The sequence below is a fragment of the Falco peregrinus genome, chromosome 2 (assembly GCF_023634155.1).
Source record: "Falco peregrinus isolate bFalPer1 chromosome 2, bFalPer1.pri, whole genome shotgun sequence".
Classification (NCBI taxonomy): domain Eukaryota; kingdom Metazoa; phylum Chordata; class Aves; order Falconiformes; family Falconidae; genus Falco; species Falco peregrinus.
In genome coordinates, this window is record NC_073722.1 from 24,574,095 (window position 1) to 24,594,014 (window position 19,920).

The window sequence follows — 19,920 nt, forward strand, 5'->3', positions numbered from 1 at the left end:
GCACGTATGTGTGTGTATATATATATATAAAAAATACATATATATATATATATAAAACCAGCATAATTACTGCAGAACAGTGGCGAGTCTCTGTGCTTTCCCTGCAGCCCCAGCCGATGGCTTGGTTCTTCCTGCTGGACAAGCAGTGGTGCTGACCCCTCGCATGGGCTGCTAGGGCGCGGCGCTTTGCTGGCTCGTGCTGGCCGGGCAGAGGCAGGAGCTCACCCGATAGTGCCCCGGAGAGAGGGAACACGCGCTGCGTTATGTGACCTGGGGCGCTGCCCTGGCCGCCGCCACTGTCTGCAGGCAACAGTCTCTATTAAAGAGCTGAGAACCAGATGACTCCTGGTGTTAGGCAAGGGCTGGCTCCGGGGATTATGGGGGAGGTGTTTTGAGGTATCGGGCAATCAGGTCTACGGGATGTGTGTGTCTTGCAGGAGGGCTGGGATTTTAAATCCTGTGGTCTTGCAACTGAACGATGTGTTAACGTGAAAACATACGTGAATACGATGGGCAGAGCCTGGTTTTGATGTACAAGCTAATTCAACCCCTTTCTGGGGAGCACAGAGCTTAATGTGTGCACTTGTTGTGTAGGCACTAGTTCTCGGTATTTCATTAATACTCCCAATGTGAGGACGTGCTGATATTAGTCCGGCTCGTAAAACACAAACCCAGCACATCAGAACCCATTTCCTGTGGAGGGTGGTGGTGCATGCTCTCAGTACCGGTGCGTTTTTAACTGCGGTGTCAGTCACTGGTGAGGCGTCTCACCTGGTCTATGCTCTTAGGGATGCTGCAGTGCTGAAAAAGTATGGTGGAAAGGTTGTCAGAGGTCTGTTATTAAACGTTTATTTCTGATAAAGCTTTATTGCTGCTTTAGTGTAGAAAAAGTGGATGCTGGCAGTCTCACGTTGACTTTTTAAAGCCATTACTGATGACTTTTCCAAAAATTCTGTCTTAAGTTCAGTGAACGCTTCAATTTTCATAGATTAAATTTCAGGGCAATATGGAAAAAATTTTGAAAGGCGTGGTTTGCTGTTTCCCTCCCCACAAGTTCCATGCCGCATGGATTTAGAACTGTAAAGCAAACTGAATGAAAGCGGCCAGCTTTAAGCTATTCGGGACTCAGGCAGCTAAGGAAACTCCTGCACAGAAGGCAGAACATAAAGGCTCTATGTCATTACAAGGAGGTACATCGGGACTTGCTGCTGCATTTTTTTCCTTTGCTGCTCAAATCGTATATTCTGTTAGATCCAGGAAATTCTCCAAATTGATGGTATCCAACGAACTGTGAATTCCTAGTGCAGTACTCTTCTGTCAACAGGGAAATCTTGTGCTCAGATACTCGTCGGGCCATTGAAGATAAGCTCAACAGGACTACCAAGTCATATCAAAGGCAGTCTGAAACTTGAAGCGTTTGGGTGGTAGATTACTTGTGTCTTAGCCCCCTATACATTACACATAATATTAAAACAGAGACTTAACTCTTTTCTTATCATGCGGTAGCATGTAGACAGTTAAAACGGAGAACCTAAGGTCCTTGCTTGAGTCTTTGCCAGAAGGTAATGGCTAGCACTTGAATTTTCCATTTAGATATCTACCTTGAGCTCATGTTTCTTCTGGGGAGGAGGAGGAGAGAGGAAAGCAGGGCTACATTTCTGTTCAAAATTCTAGAAAAGGTTTCAGAGAACCTAAGAGAAAAAAATTTCTAGTGGTCCTCATCCTGGGAAACAAAAGCCCATCTGTGTTTTGCATCAGACACTCAAAATGAAAACAGTTCGCCATTTCTGCCAGTCATTGCCCCAGTGAAAATTTGTCCAAGCTAGCCAAAAGTGTAAGCTTCGTGAAATCCTGCTTGCACATGTGCAGTAGAAAGACCTTTGAATTTCATAGCTGAAGCCTCTCAAGTGTTTTGTTCTTCCCTGGGAGTGATTGCAGCCTGCATCCAAAGTCCTGATCTGTGGCAGGGACTTGCCTCGATGTCTCTTGCCCCCAGCCTGAGCATAAAGAGCAGGGATTGAATAGCACTTGCACCGGACATAGGACCACCACATCACTGTATCCTCGTGCACACCGCTGGGATGTGAAGAAGGTGGTAACGAACCAAGCAATAAAGTGGAATTAGGATTTGGATGGACGGAAAAGGGCAGTACTGAAATGTAGCCTGAATTAGCTGCATCTGTGCGGTTGTTATGCTCTCAGGAGAGCTGCAAGTGAAGCCCATTGGCTCTCCGATACACAGAGATCCTCGGAAGGTTGCACAGTGATGGGACCAGAGGGAATGAGCATGAGCTGCTCCAGGAAAAATTTCGTCTGGGTAGAAGAAAAATATTCTTCCCTGTGAGAGCAAACGTTGGAGCGAGAAGTGGGACAGTTCCCTGGAAATGTTTGAGATTCGGTGTGAGGGGGTCTCGGCACCTCGTTGAAGACCCTGCGTTCAACACCAGGTTGCAGCAGAGGGTTTCCAGAGGTTTCTTCCAGTCTAGGTTCGTCTGTAATCCTGTGGTCTGCAAGTGAAAGTCTGGAAGAAAAGGATTTCACTTGTGATTTCTGACAGAGATACTGTTGTGAGCAATGAAAGCTGTTTCCTCATTACACTCTCTATGCTGTGTTAAATATTTTTTCCCCACCAAGATCTTAGCCTCTTAATTTTGTGCTATAGAGAGGTTTCTGATAGAGAGGTTTCTGTGAAATGCACGTTTTCCCCTTCAGTCTTGTATTGTTTTCCTGCAGTTGGGCTCAGAGGTGCAGATGCCGAGTTTCTGGGTGTCTGCTTTGTCACAAAGTGTAAGGATTTCCACTTCGGAAACTCTGCTGTTTCGTGCCAAGCAAGCCGTGGATAGATAAGCTAGTTGCACTGTTCCTTGATTGATTTAAAAGCTTGAGTTTTATTATCTCTGGAAGCAGGGTTTTTTTTTCAAGGGGAATGATGTAATTTCTAACAAAAGGGAGAATTTCTCAAACACTTGGCTTCAAGACTGAAATTGGGGGGGGGGGGGGGGGCGGGGGAAAGACAAACTTTTGGGCAGGTGGGCATTCCTACAGAGATGATCCAAGAGTCCTGCAGGTCAAGTCTGGTGACTGAGGAGCTGTCGTGCTGGAGAGTGCAGCGTGCGGTCTGATGGACTCCTCTCCTCTGCCCCTGGCCGCTGCCGAGCGGTTTAGCTTTGTCCAGTCTGGGCAGTGTTGTTGCTTGAACCGAACCAGTTCTTACTGCCAAAGAATTGCCCTTGTTTGTGGGAGAAAACTGTTTACGTGGGTGCAATATCTCCTGTATGCTAGGGGCATCAGCGGAAATGGGTAAAAACATTTTTTTGAGAGATTTTAGCTTACTGGTAGCACCGTTTTTGTAAAATGAAATTCTACAAAATCTTTTTTGCCACCTGAAATGACTCGTCAGCGGTGCTGCGCTTGAGAAACACACCTTGGGAACTCTACGGAATGCGGTTTTGTGGCACTTTGCTGTATTGATGGTGAGAAGAGGGTATAGGTAGCTGGACATTCTCTTTGAGTGACATCCTGTCTGCTCAAACCTTTTGCAGTCGTTGGCGTTGCCTCTCTGAGCAATGTGCTGTTCATCCTCGTTACTCCAGTGCCTTCAGCTTTTCCCTCTGCCACCCCCTGATCTCGACCATAAAGCTTCTACACCTGCTATTCCTGTAGATTTCCTTTGCAAAGGCCAGTGTAGCCTGTTACAGAAAACTTCCAATTATTTTGCGTTTCACGGGGAATAACATGGCAAGCATGACTTTGACTCTCCTTATTGCCAATTAGCTGAAAAGTTTGTCCAGTGCCTCATTAGCTTATCGCACAGCGGTGTCGTGCTTTGGGTGACTGCTGTGGGGAGTGAGCTTGCGGGGAGGTGGCCGGGTCAGTGGCCGGTGGATAGTTCGGCACGTCTTTGGCCGTAATGTTGTTTTCTTCACTGTCATCGCAGATATAATCTGTTTCTAATCCTCCAAGTCTAAACCTGTGACTCCCCAAAGGACCTGAAGGCTTTCGTTGATTTTGATTTGCAGCATTATTATAGACAAATTATATGTACATGAGTGACAGCACGCCAACGAGAGACGAGAAGAAAATGAGTAATTAACATATATTGGGTATTACTGATTGCTTTTATGATTATCTGGATTTTAAGGTATTAGCTGGAAAAATAACTCCTAATCCCTTATTAAAGATAAAAGGCAAGTCATTAAAAGTAGAAGGTTGTTTTCAGTCCTGAGAAGCACTGGAAATATGTCTTGGCTCCAGCAGCGATCTAACCTTGAAAGCCCGTAATTCCAAGTTACTCAGCTTAGTAGTTCTCCTCGATGAGGGAATTTCTGAATTTTCCCATGTGCTGGGCGGTGGAGGGGCATGCGAGACAAAGCGACCCTTGTCACATGAACTGCATGCTTGGCACCGCGACAGGGTCCTTTGAATATTGGTATTAACTGGGCCCTGCCCAGCTGCCAGGCTGTGAACTTTCGGCAGCGCAGCCCAAGGTTGCCTGACCACATGGTGTGCTTTGGCTGCGTGGTGTAACTCCGGCTTCACGCTCCTGTCGGGGCCACATCTCCTGAGGAGGCTCCATCCTAAGCAGGGAGGGGGCGGCGTCACCCCCCGGGGGGGTTTAACACACACACAGATGCGGCGCTTGGGGCCATGGTCAGCGGTGGGCTCGCTGGGCTCAAAGGCCTTTTCCAACCCAAATGGTGCTGTGGTTCTATGGTTCCTATCACACCTTGACTCCTGCCTACCTTCCTGACAGCAGCGCCTGCCCTTGCCGTTGTGGCCATCTAACTGGTTTCGTGGCCGGGTGCTAAACTGCGTTGGTACAACAGAGCGGTCCAAGCACAGACCGCTGATCCCAGTGGGGAAGCGGGAACGAATGGCCAGAGTGCCGGGAGCAGAACAGCATACGGGCTCAGGAAGGGTGACATTTCCATCTTGCTGTTTTTAAACCCACCCCGAGCATGTGCGTGTTCCTGGGGTCAGAAGGAAAGCAGCACCCCCCCTTGCTGAGTTATAATAATTAATCATTTGCAGAAACTTGCCACACACTAAGACTTTCTTAATAAGACAGTGTTTTTTTTTAAAAAAAAACCAAGTAGTACATTCCTTATTTCTGGGTAATAAAATGTGAGCAACAGTAAAACCACAAGAGTTTTTAAGTTTAATTCCCGTATTTTAGCAGTTCAGTATTTCAACACATCATGTTTATATAGTTCTACTATACTTTTGAAAAGCAATTTAAATTGCAGTGGGACCAATTAAAAAGAAATAAAGATAGCATTTAACGACTCTAAGGAGATCAGTGCTTGTAAAACGATTTACATCTGAGGAAATGCTGTTTTGATGGAATATGTTTTGGAAAACACTGCTCATTTCTGGTTTGCCCTTTTCCTCCCAAGTTGTTTAAAAGATTATTACCAATACCTGGGTGATTCTTGTCTCCTTTTTTTTTTTTCCCCTTCACCCCCTTGTTTTGTTTTTTAAGTCCTCAACACTGCTTTGGGCCAACTGTGCGGCTGGGTGCTCAGTGCTTTTGCAGATGAGGCGGCTTTTTTGTGCTTGAGGAAGAACGTAGGAAATACAGGGAAGAGTTTGACTCCATGTTGAGTTGGTCAAGGCTGGTTCCCTCAAGGTGGAGGAAGCAGCGTTGTTTTGCCGTTGTTTGGGAATTTTCCTCTAAGTGGTCTTGAGGGACAGCACGTGGAGTCAGACTGGTTGTGCTGGGCAGCCTGTGGTGTTTTCAAAGGGTTACTTAGCATAGGGGGTCCTGAAAAAAAAACCAACCAAAAATCATTTGTGGAGTTAAGTATGTAGTAACTCCAGTCAAGATGTAGCTGATAAGGGTCTCTTGTTCTGAATGAGAACGTACATGCAAGAAACTTTTCTCTAATGTGTTTTAATCCCAAGCCTTAAGTCAGTTTGGTTTGATTTCTTCTGGTGCCTCCATTTAGCCAGCTTCAGTATGTCTGTGCAGCATCCAGAGTCATTTGGGTGTTGACTCCTGAATGAAATGTTTTGGGCTGCCACAAGATGAGTGGTCAGTAATAGCTCCATCTCACTGAAAGCCAAAGAAGTTGGAGTTGGGGCACTTGGTAAGAAGCAGCCATGGCAACACTTTGCATGGAGGAGACAGCACATAATTTTTTCAGGTTGGATGTGTTGGGGTTTTTTTGTTGTTGTTTGTGTGTTTTTTGCAAATGATTCTAATATACAGAGTTGGGCTTTTATTACTTCAGTTTCTGATCTCAGCTTCCAGACCATGATGCCAAGCAGATCATTAAAACCATCATGGGGTTTCCAGTCTCTCTTCATTACTAAAAGTTGTTTTGAAAATCTGGCAAAGCGCTCACGTTTGGGCAGTAGATGTGATAACTGGAGTGGACATCAGCTATATGTGGAGTTCACTAATGGAATGGAATAAATTAGGTTGGAAGGCACCTATGGAGGTCGCCTGATCCAAACCTCTGCTCAAAGGAGGGCCAACTCGGTAATTAAGTTATTAATGTTGGTTCCTAAGTTATGACGTCACATCCAAAGCACTCTTCCGTTAGACAGAAGTGCAGGTGGAACAAAGCCTCAAGGAGGCATGCTGTTTTTGGTTTTTGTTTTTTTTTTTCCCTCTCGAACCATTCCAGTCTCTTTGGATGCATCTGGGCTGACAGCACTCAGAGCAGAGAATACTTAGATGTCCAGGGTCTCTTTTTTAGCACAGGTGGTACAAAATTATTCTTGCCACAATAGTGTTGAGATGTGGTGTGGGTGTGCTGTAATCAAGAAACTGGGTGATGTGGGTGCTTAATTTTGGTCGTCTAAGGATGGCCCAGGGAAACATCCCTTTGGATCCTCCTCGCATTCCTTATTTTACCCATTTTGACTGAAGTGTGTTTAAAAATGCCAGTGTCCCCTGTTATGTTCGTCATGCAAGCACAAGGAATTGCGTCTTCTCTCTCTCTTCTCCCATGGTTTCATCTTAACCTCACATGCACATGCTGTAAGCAATGAAGTCAGTAAATGAGTCCTTCTTGTATCTTCCTCCTCATGGGCAGAACAAAGGAGACGACATGATCCTGTAAAGCACACCGTTCGCTCATGGCTTGCCTGCTTTGGGGCTGACCAAGGGGTTGACCATTGGGAAGGTCAGTGCTTATGCAAAAATCACCCCTGTGCATTTTGTTAATTACAAGCAGACATTCTGTTCAGTCCAAGCCATCCTCAGACTGACCTCCTACTTGTTTTTTCCTCCCAACTGTCTAATAATTAACAAGCTACTTAATGCACGACAAAAGACCAATTAACCCTAAAGCATTTAGTGAACTACATGTAAATTAGTTGTAAAATGTTGCTGTAAACATTAAATGTTAGGCAATTACATAAACCAATAATTGCTAAAGTTGCGTTTAGAAGCTTAAAAAAAAAATAAAGTGCTTTGGTTCCGAGAACTCTGCTAATGGTTTTGTTTTTAACTACAGCAACCCCAGTCTGTGTAAGTCTGAACAGGCTGTGGCAGCTCAGATATGCTGTGTTGTTAGTAGTACAAGAAAAATAAAGGCATGCTAACCTTGTGCGCCTTTTGAAACCCCAGCGTGGTTGAAGAGTGGTAGAAAACCTCCAAAGGGTAGTACCTGGAGTCTAGAAAGAAATGGAAATCAGATAAAATAATCTGATTTCTTTCTGCTGCGGTAGGTGGTACCCCATGGTAAAGGGTGTTAAATTAGTTGGGTACCAGTTCCCGGTGATTACATGGACTGATGATTGTTTCCTTCAGTTTTGGGCTGTATGAAATGTTCCAGACCTCGCTAAAACCTCGGGGCTGGACAGGGTCTGGTGAGGTGTGAGCACAAGGGGTCTTGGCCACTTTACTGCGGTTGGGTTCATCTCTTTTCATCGTCTTGCTGCAGACGCCTTCCTGCCTCACAGATTAGCCTTTGAAAAAAGGTTAAGTGTCTTTCCTCCCACCTGGGCGGTGTGGTTTCAGACGAAGAAGCTGGTTTGCTTTTCTGCAAAATCTTTAATCCTCTTAATTGGCTGTCTCGCTCCGAGGTGGTCCGGTTCACCCACTGGTTCTCAATCCCCTGCTGCTGGTGTTCTTAAATAATTCATTTTCCTTGTACGTCTTGTGTACTTATTTTCCAGATTTTGGTTGACTCTTCCTTACATTTCATGTTTGCTAGTTTTCCTTTGACCTAGGCTTGTGGTGGAGAAAGTAAGAGGTTCCTAAATGGTTAATAAAGAGTTCCTGAAAGGCTTTGCCTCCTTATTCTGTGTATTTGTGCTTTCTTACTGCTTTGGAGGCTTTCTGTTTTTTTGGTAGAAGTACATCTCTGTGTGGCTCTCTTTGCATTCCATAAGTAGTCTCCAAATGCATCTCTAGATACCAAATTTCTCATTTTCCAGTGGGAGAAAAGTTCAGTTTGTTTAAACTAGCTTTCTTCCTTCCTCAGCTGTGGCAGTATCCTTTTCCTGAGTATATTGATCTTGATTACAGTACAGTCACTTACTGAGAGCTGGCCTGTGCTTAGTTTTACTGTGTAAATACATTGGATAATCGTCTGTCATTTTTCTTGCACGCAGTTTGGCTAGGATAGGTCCTGGTTGTATTCCTTTCCCAAAAGTGGAAATATTTTATATTTGATTGATTGAATTACAGAAATTTCCTTAAAGCAGTACAACTGCCTTCCAGTATAGGCAAGTCCTTGGCAAATCCACTGAAGCTATTGCCTTGCCTGAGTCAGTTTTCCTTCTTGTACTTTGTAGTCTGATGAGAAGATCTCTTTCGTTTTCTGTGTGGTAGATGCCAAGGTCAACCACAAAATCTGGCCGGTTGACTTGCAGCCAAGGAAGGGTATATGTTGCTAGCCTGACGTTGCTTTTCATGAACATTCCATTGGCCTTGTCTTGGTTTGTTTGTTGTTATTTTTATTATTTTTCTTTTTTTACAAACTTCTTTTATCTCAACTTGTTTTCCTTTCTCCAGCATTTGTTCTCGCTGTTGACATTTGCTATAATGCCTGCTGTGTGACACCCTGACGGTTTACCTCCCTCCCTCTCGCTAATGAGAGACCGTCTGCCACTTGGGACCTTCTATAAAGCGGCTCAAAATACAGACACACGTGTGCATCTCATCGGCTGATCTCCCTACGCAACCTTCCCAGTTCGCTGTGCAAGGGATACCAAGCAACCAATCCTTTCTTATATGGAGGTTCTTACATGGTTTGCAGGTCTTGGTCTGTCAGGCTTCTGCTTTAGAGTAGGGGGCACACCTGGAGGCGTGGGCCTCGTCTGTGAAGCAGTGAGCCAGGTTTTTTTCCAGTGTAATGGTGTTTTGCGGAGGTTTAGAGCTCATGCAGGAGGTGGGGGGCGACTCCGTGGAGTCTGGAGGAGGCAGCAGCTTGAACTCTGCTTGCTGTTGCAAGGGGAAAGCGATGAAGAGCAAGAGCTGTAGAATGTCACCGGGCTTTTGGGAACAAGTTGAATCAGGAGTTTCTTTATGAGCAGGAGCGTGCTGCTGGCAGCCTAGAGCCATGCCGAGCCTGAAGTTAACGGCGGTTAGTTTTTAAAGGCAGGAACGAAACTGGTTATTGTGCCTTTATCTCAATAGGGTCTTTCTGCTACTGCAGCACCATCGCAAGAACCCTTTTCTGCATTGTTTTGACTCAGAGAGAGAAAGAAAATGCCCTCAGATAATTGATTTATCCACCAAAAGCTTTGCTTTGCCACGCTACTAACAGATGGTGCCAATTTCATCGGGATGTTCATAAGGTGCCCAGGGATGCCAAGGGAGGGAGGTACTGAGGACGGGCTTTTATCAGGATTTAAAATACGGAATAAATGTGGTCACCCAAAGCACTGGTCTGAAGAGATGGATCTATTTGATCGCACTGGTTTTGCTGCAGCAGGGAAAACCAGCCTCCAAGCATGACACTAACTGGTTTTGTAACTGCTCTGTTAGTCCAAATCCTGCTGCTCTCCTGGTCAGGGAAAGCGCTGTCTCAGGCTGGCCTTGCAGCTTTTTAGACAAAGTGGCTGTCAGCCTTTAAGAGCCAAAAGGGTGGTTTGTCACTGAATGAAGCTTTTCAAAAGATGATGGAAAAATAGAAAAGCCAAGCTTTTCAAAGCACCTCTAAGGAGGCTGGTGCCTTACACTCCAGATGAGGTGGCCTGCTATGCTCCAAATGGATGTAGGCTATCGAATTCACACATCAGTGCTTATAGCATGGAGATGTGTGTTTGTCAGGAGAGCCGGCGCGCAGCTCATGTCTCCATCACGTGGAGAGGAGGAGTGCCCTCCACACTGCCGCCAGCTCTGGTGAAGGCTGGTTCTGGTGATACCAGTGACAGACACCTCTCCATCTTCCTTCATCTCTTCATTTTCCCTCTCGGTCGCTGCTGTGCCCCTTCGCTGTGCTTCACTCAACCCAAGCAGGAGAGCTGTAATCGTTGCGTTCAAGACGGTGTCTGGTAACGAGCGCTGCCTTGAGTGATTTTTATACTCGGCGGTGGAAAGAAGGTCACGTTACAGATGCTGAAGAATTATTTGTCAGCCTTGAAAATGAGATCAACCTTGCTAGGGCTTCTCGTGTTAGTTGTTCTGCCAGGTTGGCGGTGCCCAACTTCAGTCTCTGACCCCTGGCACTTCACCCTGTGCGAAGTGAAACCGCTCGGATGGGTCCCAGCCATCGATCCCCCTTTCCTAAATAACGGTCCTGTTTACCAGGCAATGGAAAAATCAGACCTAATTTATTTAGCCCTCCCTCCTTCTTCTCCCCCAGCGATAATTTGTGCTGTTGAGCCGACAGGAGCCTGTGGCATCTCTCCAACGTGGTATGGGAAGCGGGGCAGGTGGTCATGGAGAAATAACGACCTGCAGAACCCTCTCAGCACGCATATTCTGCTCTTGTGTGCCCATTGGTCTCCCGCAATGATTTTACGGAATAATAACGCGCTTTTCTTGCCAGGCCTGAAGTGGATGAGGTATTTGGCAACATTCAAAACAGAGGGTGCAGAATGAAAAGAGTTGGAAGCAGAAAGCGTTGGATACCAGAGGCGTTGGGTACTCCTTGAAATACTGCCTGGCAACAGAGATGGGCTCCATTTCAGCCGGAGACGCTGGCTGAAAAGCAGGCGGGACAGAGGGCTCGGCATGCACCGAGGCTGCAGGAATAAGAGATGAAAATCCTCGCACGCGTGTGCTTGGCGTGCCTCCTCTGCCCGTTGGTTCTCCTCTGACGGGCCCTCGCTGAAGAAGACTTCTAGAAGTGCTGAAATGGTTAGAGCTGATGTGGAGATTGATTGAACGGGACAAATAGACAGTGATGAAACCCTGCTTGTGAGAAGAGCTTAATAAGCATAAAATTGGCTATTGCAGCCGGAGGGCTGGTTTTAAAGTGCAGAGAGGGAAGGGAAATTTCTTCTTGTCACTGCATGGAAGCTACAATTCAGAAGAAGAGCCCCGAGCTGTTATAGCTGTGTCCTTAAAAGTGTCACTGTACTCTCAGCATTACCTGAAAAAGGGGGCACAGGTAAACAGTTGGTGGTAAACTGAATTCGTAGATTGGCAGGAGGGCTTGTAGCTGACGCAAGGGAATGACAGGTCTTATTCAGGGACTGCATCATGTCAGAACAGCTTTAAAATTGCCTGTGAGGGAATGTTGATGTGTTACAGTGTTGGAAAAGCGAAAGGTATCCTTTTTTTGCTCACCAGAGGAATGGGTTTTCTCTTGTGCTAGCATATGTTGGGCAGATGCTTTGTGCCCACGTTGTGCTGTTGATGCCAGTGGCAGTGCGGAGAGACTTGTGCAAGATCTCTGGTGTGATTAAGACATTTAAGATACTAGAATATGACCCCAGCAGCATTCTGGAGAGGTAAGCAGCACACGGCTCTGCAAGAGACTGCGAAAGCCGTACTGCTTTAAAGAGGAAAACAGAGAGAAGCCAAAGAAAAAGAAAAACACTGAGAATTTGGGAGCAATTTTTGAACTTCATTGTGTATGACAGCCACTTGGCTGAATGGTTTAACTGGAGACATGACTGGTATTCAGGTCCAAGGAAGGTGTGATGCCAGACAGCATCCCAGTATCTGTGTGGCAGTGAGAAATGTTATGAAGCCAGAAGAAAGCCAGGCTTTCTCTAGATGCAGCTCTCTCTTTATTAAAGGCTTTTTGGCAACTGCTCAGTAATAGCTCCTTAAAAATGTGCTGCTGTAGCAGTTTCACACAACTTGAAGTAAGACGGCTGACCTCCAGGACTAGTCAGAAAATACTGTTGTTATCCGTATTTTCTAATGAATTGCTTGTTAAGTGTTTTATATTGCGCCACAGCTTATAAGCAGTATGGTTTGTTATGGGGCATGAGCTATGGTACAGCAGCATGGGCTGATTGGTTAGTAAAGATAAGGGTCTGAGGCATCACTGCCTTTGATGTAATTAAAAATGGCACTTGGTGAATCCAGGAAAAGAAAAAAAAGTGACAGAAATCAGTGGAACCTTGCATTGATTTGAGCAGGCAGAGACTCGCGCTGTTAATATATGAAATATTCAGTCTGCCTCAACTCGCTAATCGTGTGTCTGTGGGAGGCTATCAATAATGCATTTCGTTTGGAATAGGCAGCTGCTGCTGCTCCTGGGGTGTTATATAGATATTATTGTTACTGTCTGCAGCAGAAAAAAAAACAGGCAATTTTGGAAGACTCTTATTGACAGTCTCTCTCGAGCAGAACAATGTTGGGGAGGGTTGATAATTAGACTTTGAATGCGATGGTCTCTCTATCACACTGTGCGGTTGGAATTAGCAGTCTGTCTTCTTTTATAGGCAGTGCCTTTTATGTTAAGGCTGACTGACTTTTTCATTAGGTGCTGCTGCTTTTGTTTAAAAGGTTGCCAGAATGATGGTCCACCTTGCACACCTTATCCACCTGAGCTGTCTGCCATAAATGAGTCGATTCGAGATATTTTTGGAAGAAGGGTCCTTTTTCTGTCCCTGTATTTCCAGGGAAAGTTTCAGTAAAATATCTGTAGACAAAACTTTTGTACGTGACCTGAACAGCGCTGAAGACAAAGTGAGCTGAGAATGCTCAGCAAATTGTTACATAAAAGCTGCCATTCTTCTGGCACTTGAGAGAATATGTTATTAGTAAGCATTTGTCTAATACTGAAGATTTTTTGCAGATCAAAGACTTAATATATGCCACATGCTGCAGAGGAGCTTACAGTAGAACGTGTACAATCATGCAGTACAATAGTCCGGCAAAAAATGGATTATTCGAAAGGCGGTCAATGCTATTCATTATGTGCTGGAAAGGGTCACGATCAAGGGATGGGGGATATTTGCTTCGAGATGGATCAAGCAGCTTGAATAGCATTCTCCATTTTTGCACCCCATAGTTGTGAAAGGAATGGTCCCGGGTGGGAACTGGGTGGCGTGGTGAGTGTTCCCTGCAGCCTGCCAAGTTCTGCCTGTGGGACAGGTCTAATCTGCCTTACAACCAGCCAGCACCGAGTGCAGGGTCAAAAAGTAATCATTCTCTTCTAGAAGAAACAAAATAAGAAAAAAAAAAAAAAGACAAAAAAAAGCCATTCTCACGCTTGCTTAGAGTGATTAGCTGGAGGGTTGGTGATGTAGAGGTGGGTTCTGTGAGAGCCTGGGAAAGGCTTGGCAGGCAGTCGCCGAGTGAGGTTTTCGGGTGCAAGCATTCCTGTGAAGCTGGCGTCATGCGTCAGTCTTCATGCACTTGACTTCTTCAGTGGCGCTCAAGGATGCTTTTGCCGGAGAGAGCACTGGGGGAACCAGGAAATCAGTTTGCACCTGGGTGGTTCTGCAGAAACGGGTATTACCTGACTTGGCCCTTTCCCATTCCATAATGGGAATAACAGTTCTTAACCCGCAGAGGTGCAAGAATAGCACAGGGAACCTATGTGCCACTCTGTGACGGGAGCAGCGCTCCAGAAACGCTGAACAGTATCGCTAGTAAACTGAGAGAGCATCCCTTGCCTTACCCTGTGGCCTTGGCTCAGTGTGTCAGATGCTGTACACGAACTGTTAAAGATGTCCAAGACAATTTTGAGTGACTCCTGGTTTGGGGCGTGATTCTGTTTACGTCAGTCTTTCAAGGAAGCTGGTAAAACTGTGAGCCATAAAAGGCTTCCTTGCTTGCTTTTAGAGGTACTCTTAAGCCTCCGGTCATGTTTTCAATGTCAGATCTTAGCCTGGTCTCGATTCAGAAGCTTTCCTCTGCAATTTTTGCCTAACTGAGTAGCTGCACTAGCTCTTGCCTATATAAATTGAGCCAGGTAGATGCAAAGCAAGAATCTCACTGCGAAGTCAAGATAGTGTGAATTCTGGTCTTATCAGCGATGTGCAATCAGCACCGGTCCAGGTTACTGCTGCTTCTGATGACACCCCTGTTGTGAAAGGGGACCAAGGGCAGATAGTAAGCGTCCACAGTCTGCCCTGCAGCTGGAAGTTGTTCCAAAGGAGTATGAAAATTAAAGTGAGTTGCAGTATTTTTTTCTCCCCTAGTCTGCTGTCCTGAGGAGCAGTTTTGCTCTGCCTGTAGCCTGCAGAGCTCTGTACTTGTGTTCCATCACTTGTGGTCTGCAAGGCGTGAAGCCTAGGGTAGGGAAGGGGTTGTTGCTGTCAGGGGGGTTACAATAGTAAAACTATTTTTGCTGGTCTCATTGGCAGTGCTGATGGAAGCAGGGGGGTTTGTCATCTGTTATCCTTAGTAGAAACTTGCCCCTAGATAGTGCATTGAATTGCATCTAAAAACACTCAGACTCTGGGGCTTGTCTATGCAAGAACAGCCAGGAGAATGAATAGCAATTGATCAAAGGCATAAACCATAAGGGAAATGATTAAACTGCCTAAGGTCTTGACATCAACACACAATTAAAATTGTTTTGGGTAATGGATTCGTTTTGGAAGCGAAGTCAGCTAAACTAGGGAGAAAACTACTTTAAATCTGATAAAAGTGTCTGCACAGGTGTTTCATTTAACTGGCTCACTCTGACTTCAGACGGATCTGAACTGAGTTTGGTTGAGTGAGGGCAACCCCAGAAATTAATGGGAGTATAATCATGTCCTATTTTAATAAGTGTATTTGGAAAGCACGTTTGACAAATAGCCTTCCTCGATAATGTTACCACAGGCTTTGAGGAAGGATTTACAGGTCTTTTGGGTTTTTTTGTAGCTGCTGATGTACTTCAGAGAAAGGGAGAACTTTATGAGAGATGGTCTCTTTGGCCTCGAATGGAGGAAGTGGTCAACTGAGGTGCAGGTCCCAAGGGTATTTAGAAGCATCTCTAGTAACATCAAACAGAAAAAGCAGGAGGAAAACCATGCTGGTTGATTGAAGAGACTGTTTTTACTTGTACATCAACACAAAAGAGCCCGCCACCCCGGAGCATTGTACACCTGGAAAGCCACACTATAACCATCTTCCAGCCACAACAAGCGAGACGCTTGTACCTTGGCACCGAAGCGGGAGGTGACTTCAGGATACTGGCCAGTACCGTGGAGCCTGGTGGTGTTTCCATGCGTGGCAGGGAGCACCGTGGGTGCTGTGCCGGCTCCATCGCTCCGGGCAGCGAAGGAGGGCTCCCCAGTGGAGCCAGTGGCTGCGGGAGTGGGGCTGACGTCGGGCTGGGAGGTTCGGCTCTGGCTGATGCGAGGTTGTTGTGCTAGAACGTGTCTCTGTTTCTGAGCTCCCTGAGATTTCTCTCTGTTGATGGAGATTGGTTTTGCCTTTGGGAACCCGAGGGTATAAATTGTACTTGTAATTGGCCTGAACTGAACTAGGAGAAACTGCTGATGTGTTCGTCCTCTTCTGCAAGTGATGTATTTTATAAGCTGCCTCATGGACCGCTTGTGGCTGAACATGAGAACAGGAAAGGGAAAAAGGGGGAGGTAAGACGTGTCATTTACGGATGGCAATATCTCTGTTTAAGGGTTGTATTGGAGCATTTCACCATTTACATTTAATACCTTAATTCCTCTCCCCTTCAGGGGAAAAATACACCCCTAGCCATCTAAATCTGTGGATTAGCATTTTCTCTGCTACATATGTCTGCTGATCGTCAGATTGTTTCTTGAACGAGATAGTGAGGAAAACAATATTAAAACAACAGCAGTGGTGGCAGCTGATCCTGTTGTTACTGGTGCTGGTTCCAGCAGCTCCTAAACTGGACGAATTAGGTAGAAGCGAAGGTGATGGTCAAGGCTGGGGCAGGCTGGCTGGGCTGGTGCTCAAAGGTTGGGCAGGGGGAGGCCTGCAGAGTTCACCCCCCAGGTTAATTACTCTCCAGTCCTTAAGCCTGATACTCAGCTGTCCGCCCCGCGCTGAGCACACAGTGTTCGCACCGGAGATTAAGATGAAAATATGTTCTCCTTGCTAAAGAGAGCACATAAACAACCCATAAACGGCCCATTAACCTACAAAATTGCAATAAAGAACGTGGGGTAAAGCAAGCAATAGGAGACTTGTGACCCAGCAAATGCCTTAACTGGATTTTGAACCTTATCATCTGTGCTAAATGAGACTAATAGGAAATTTGCAAAAACAAAGGAAAGAAGAAAAGAAAGAAGTGGGGGGGACGGGGACGTATGATGCACATCCAGGTTTGGTGGGAGTGTTTCTGTAGTTACTCTCACGATGCGGTTCAGCGAGCAAAAATATTGTGGAATTACCATGTTACAGGATTGACTGTCAGGGTAACACTTCCATGTAATAAAACCACGTCAAAATAACTGAAAGAGATAATTTTCCCATTGGCCACAACCGATGCCTTCAGCAGCTCTAGGAGCTCTGCAGCACTTCTTGCACCAACCGCTTGCTGTGCTCCACGTTGCTTTTTGAAGCCATAGGATGTAGATCTATTTTACTGCTTTTCCAGCTGTGATATTTAAATTCTGTTTGGAATAGAAAAATATATTGAGAGTCCTTAGTGCAGATGGAGGGGAAGGCGGTGGAAGGTGCGTGTTAGGGGTGCTCTGCCAGCAGGTCTTGCTCTTCATCTGAAGGACAACAGCAGAGTTCAGACAGCATCAGCCATGAGCTGCAGTTGTCCAGCTGAAATTCCCCAGGCCCTTTCCAGTGCTGTGGAACCGCTGAACAGCAGGAGAGCGGCAGCCACTCGATAGTGGTGGTTTTCATCTGGGTTCGAACTGATCGAGGGAAGAGGAGAAAGTAGCTCATGGGACTCTGCAGGCTCACACAACAAGCTGTTTTCTGTTCTTTTGGCCAGGCATCATCTTTTAATTCTCTGTGTTTAAAGGCCTTCGTTCACTGAATCTTTAGCCTCAATTAGAATAGGTATTTTTTTCCCTACGTACACCTAGCGGGAAATCTCTGCCCTGGAGCATGTGCGAGAAGTTGAACCTTCCCTCCTGCTGCTTGTGCATGTTGGTTTCAGCATGAGCTTCTGGCACCAGCAGTTGACTGGGGCTGAGTCTAAAGATGGGCTTGAGTGTTGTGCCTAATTGCCTTTTTAGAATAGGAGAGGTGTAATTATGTATACTAATGTTGGATTTAAACCTGTTTTAGATGCAGATTTTGAGTCCAAATTGCTTTTCTAATTGCAAGGACAATTTTCCTGCATAAGGTTGTATGTTTGCAGATGTATTTTGGAACTGTTCTGCAAAGTGCATCCGTTGGATCCAAGTCAAATAATCAAATGCTCATTGTGCTCTCAGAGATTCTGAGAAACGTATCTGAGCAAAAAAGATAAATTCTGGAGGAACTAGTGGTTATAGAAAAGCACTAATTACCGAGAGGGTTAATGTGTATTTTTCTATAACTAAATGCCTGCAAATTCAGCCCAGCAATATTTTTCTCTCCTGTTAGGAGCATATAAAATAAAAACCTTTAGTTTTTGTGGGAAGTGATGGGTTTTCTCAAAGGAAGGACATGTGGGAAAGCCCTCGTGTAGCCAGTCTGGGAATGTTACTGCACGATGGGCGACGTGCGGCTTTTGGGAGGTAGCCGCAGAGATGCAGAACAGTCGGTCTGTGCGGGAAGGCTGCTGCAGCACAGGCATGGGGAGAGTCGTGGTTGCAGTAACCAGGACTGCGGCACAGTCCCCTTGAAATGCTGAGCCTGGGAAGGGAGGGGTCATAGGCACTCACCTGTAGTCACCAGGTGGGAAGGGGATGCATGCGGGGTTAGTGAGTTGTGTTGGGGATTGGTAAGGGCTGTGCTATGCAGATTTATGGAGAAGAGTGGTAGGGACCACTTCTCAGGGAGGTGGAAATGATGGGGGAGAGTAGATGGGGATTTTTGGAAGCAGGTGTAGACCAGCACTGGTTTGGGGTGCCTCCGTTGGGTTACAGACATGACGGTGATGTTGGAAAAGAGGCTGATACACCTAGCTGGCAGCCGGAGAGGCTGGCTGTTACGCTCCGTACTAAGGGTTGGTCAGGGCTTTTATGGTCTTTCTTACTGGGATTGTGTTTCTGTGATGGAAAGGCAGTGCTGCTGAGGACTTTGTGATGGGAGAAAGGAGGAGCATGTAAATGTCCCTGCTCCTGCTGAAGGGAGAAATCACTTCCCAGCCCATTTAGCAGGACGTGCAGAACCCTGAAGACCCTTTCAGAGGTTGCCTTCTCAGGTGCTGGGCTGGGGTGTTAAAGAAGGGATGTGTGGCTCCTCTGTAAACATGTAAAGCCAAAAGACTGGCAGGTGCTGGGGTGCCCAGTGACCTGTACTGTCGATACCACCCTGGCGTGAGAGCCGCGGGGGTTTCCAGGAGCGCGGCTCCGTGCATTATCCCTCCGACGTGAGCTGCGGAGCCAGCGCAGGGCAGTGTGCTGGGATGCCCAGGGAATTTTCAGGGAATTTGTGACTGCAAATAAACTTCCAATAGAAAAGAAACCTGGGTTACGTTATGAAAGCATCATCGCCCTAACTGATGAAGAAATGAATTCGCATCAACCTTTGCTGAATAATTTCAGAAAAAAGCTATGAAAGTTTCTTAAAAAAAAGGGGGGGGGGGGGGGGAGGGAAGGGCATACTTCTTACTGGTTCTTTTTTTCACATTATGAATTGAGACTTTGTTTACCCTGGAAAAATCAATGGTGATTGGACACCTGGTGTAATTAATTATTTTGCAACAGACAGACAGCTGATCTTTTGAAAAGAGAGGAGTTTTTAGCAGAACCGTTCAAAGTTCATAGTCTGCTGTTTAACTCTAATGCTAATAAACATTCAGCAGAAAGGATGTCTGTCTTAAAATTTCGCATGACCACACCTTCATTTTAAGGTAATATGATCAGAAAAAAATGGTAGCACCCAAGAAGTCCTCCAGCAAGGTGACTTTTGTGGCATGAGCTCCAGTTGCCTTTGGGAGATGCCCTTAGGTCTTGGGATGTGGACAGCAGTGTTCTTGGGTTTTAATTCGGAAGCATGTGCATTTCTGAGGCAGGAAGGGGTTTCTGCTAATTTTTCTTGAGCTAATAATGCAAATGAACTTTGCTTGCACTGTCAAAGGAGCGTGTGTTGAACCCAGTTTCTTTTACCTAAATGGGCAGTCTTTTCCTAGTGGGAACAGTTGGTTTTTTTTTTCTAGTGCATTGGTGCCTGACTAAACGCATTGGGTCGCATTATTCATGTATAGATGGGAAAACCTTTCTGTTAAATATTCCTGTGTTTTCCAGTGGTAGGTCTGGGGAGGTTACAGCCTGTCCTGCAGGCCAATGGGAGCCCGAACCTCGTGCCAGGGAGAACGCTAGCTATGGGATGCTGTCCCAGCCAGCCCCATAACAGTTTGGCTGGAACTGGTTTTATGTCATATAAAAAAGGGGGTGAAGGATCTCAGTGGATCAGAGTACGAAAGGTCCTTGGGCACGCACCATAGAGTGTATTGGTTTTGAGCTCGATAGCGCTTTTTTTTTTTTTTTTTACAAGGGCTGCAAATTGCTGTAACACAGTTAAAG

At 45.9% G+C, this 19,920-nt stretch overlaps 1 protein-coding gene across 10 annotated transcripts in view; it reads left to right on the plus strand.

Moving 5' to 3' along the window:
* The window catches only part of SLC4A4 (solute carrier family 4 member 4), a 236,799-nt gene that overhangs the window by 121,440 nt on the left and 95,439 nt on the right, over nucleotides 1–19,920 (plus strand). The gene's annotated exons all lie outside the window — the stretch shown is intronic.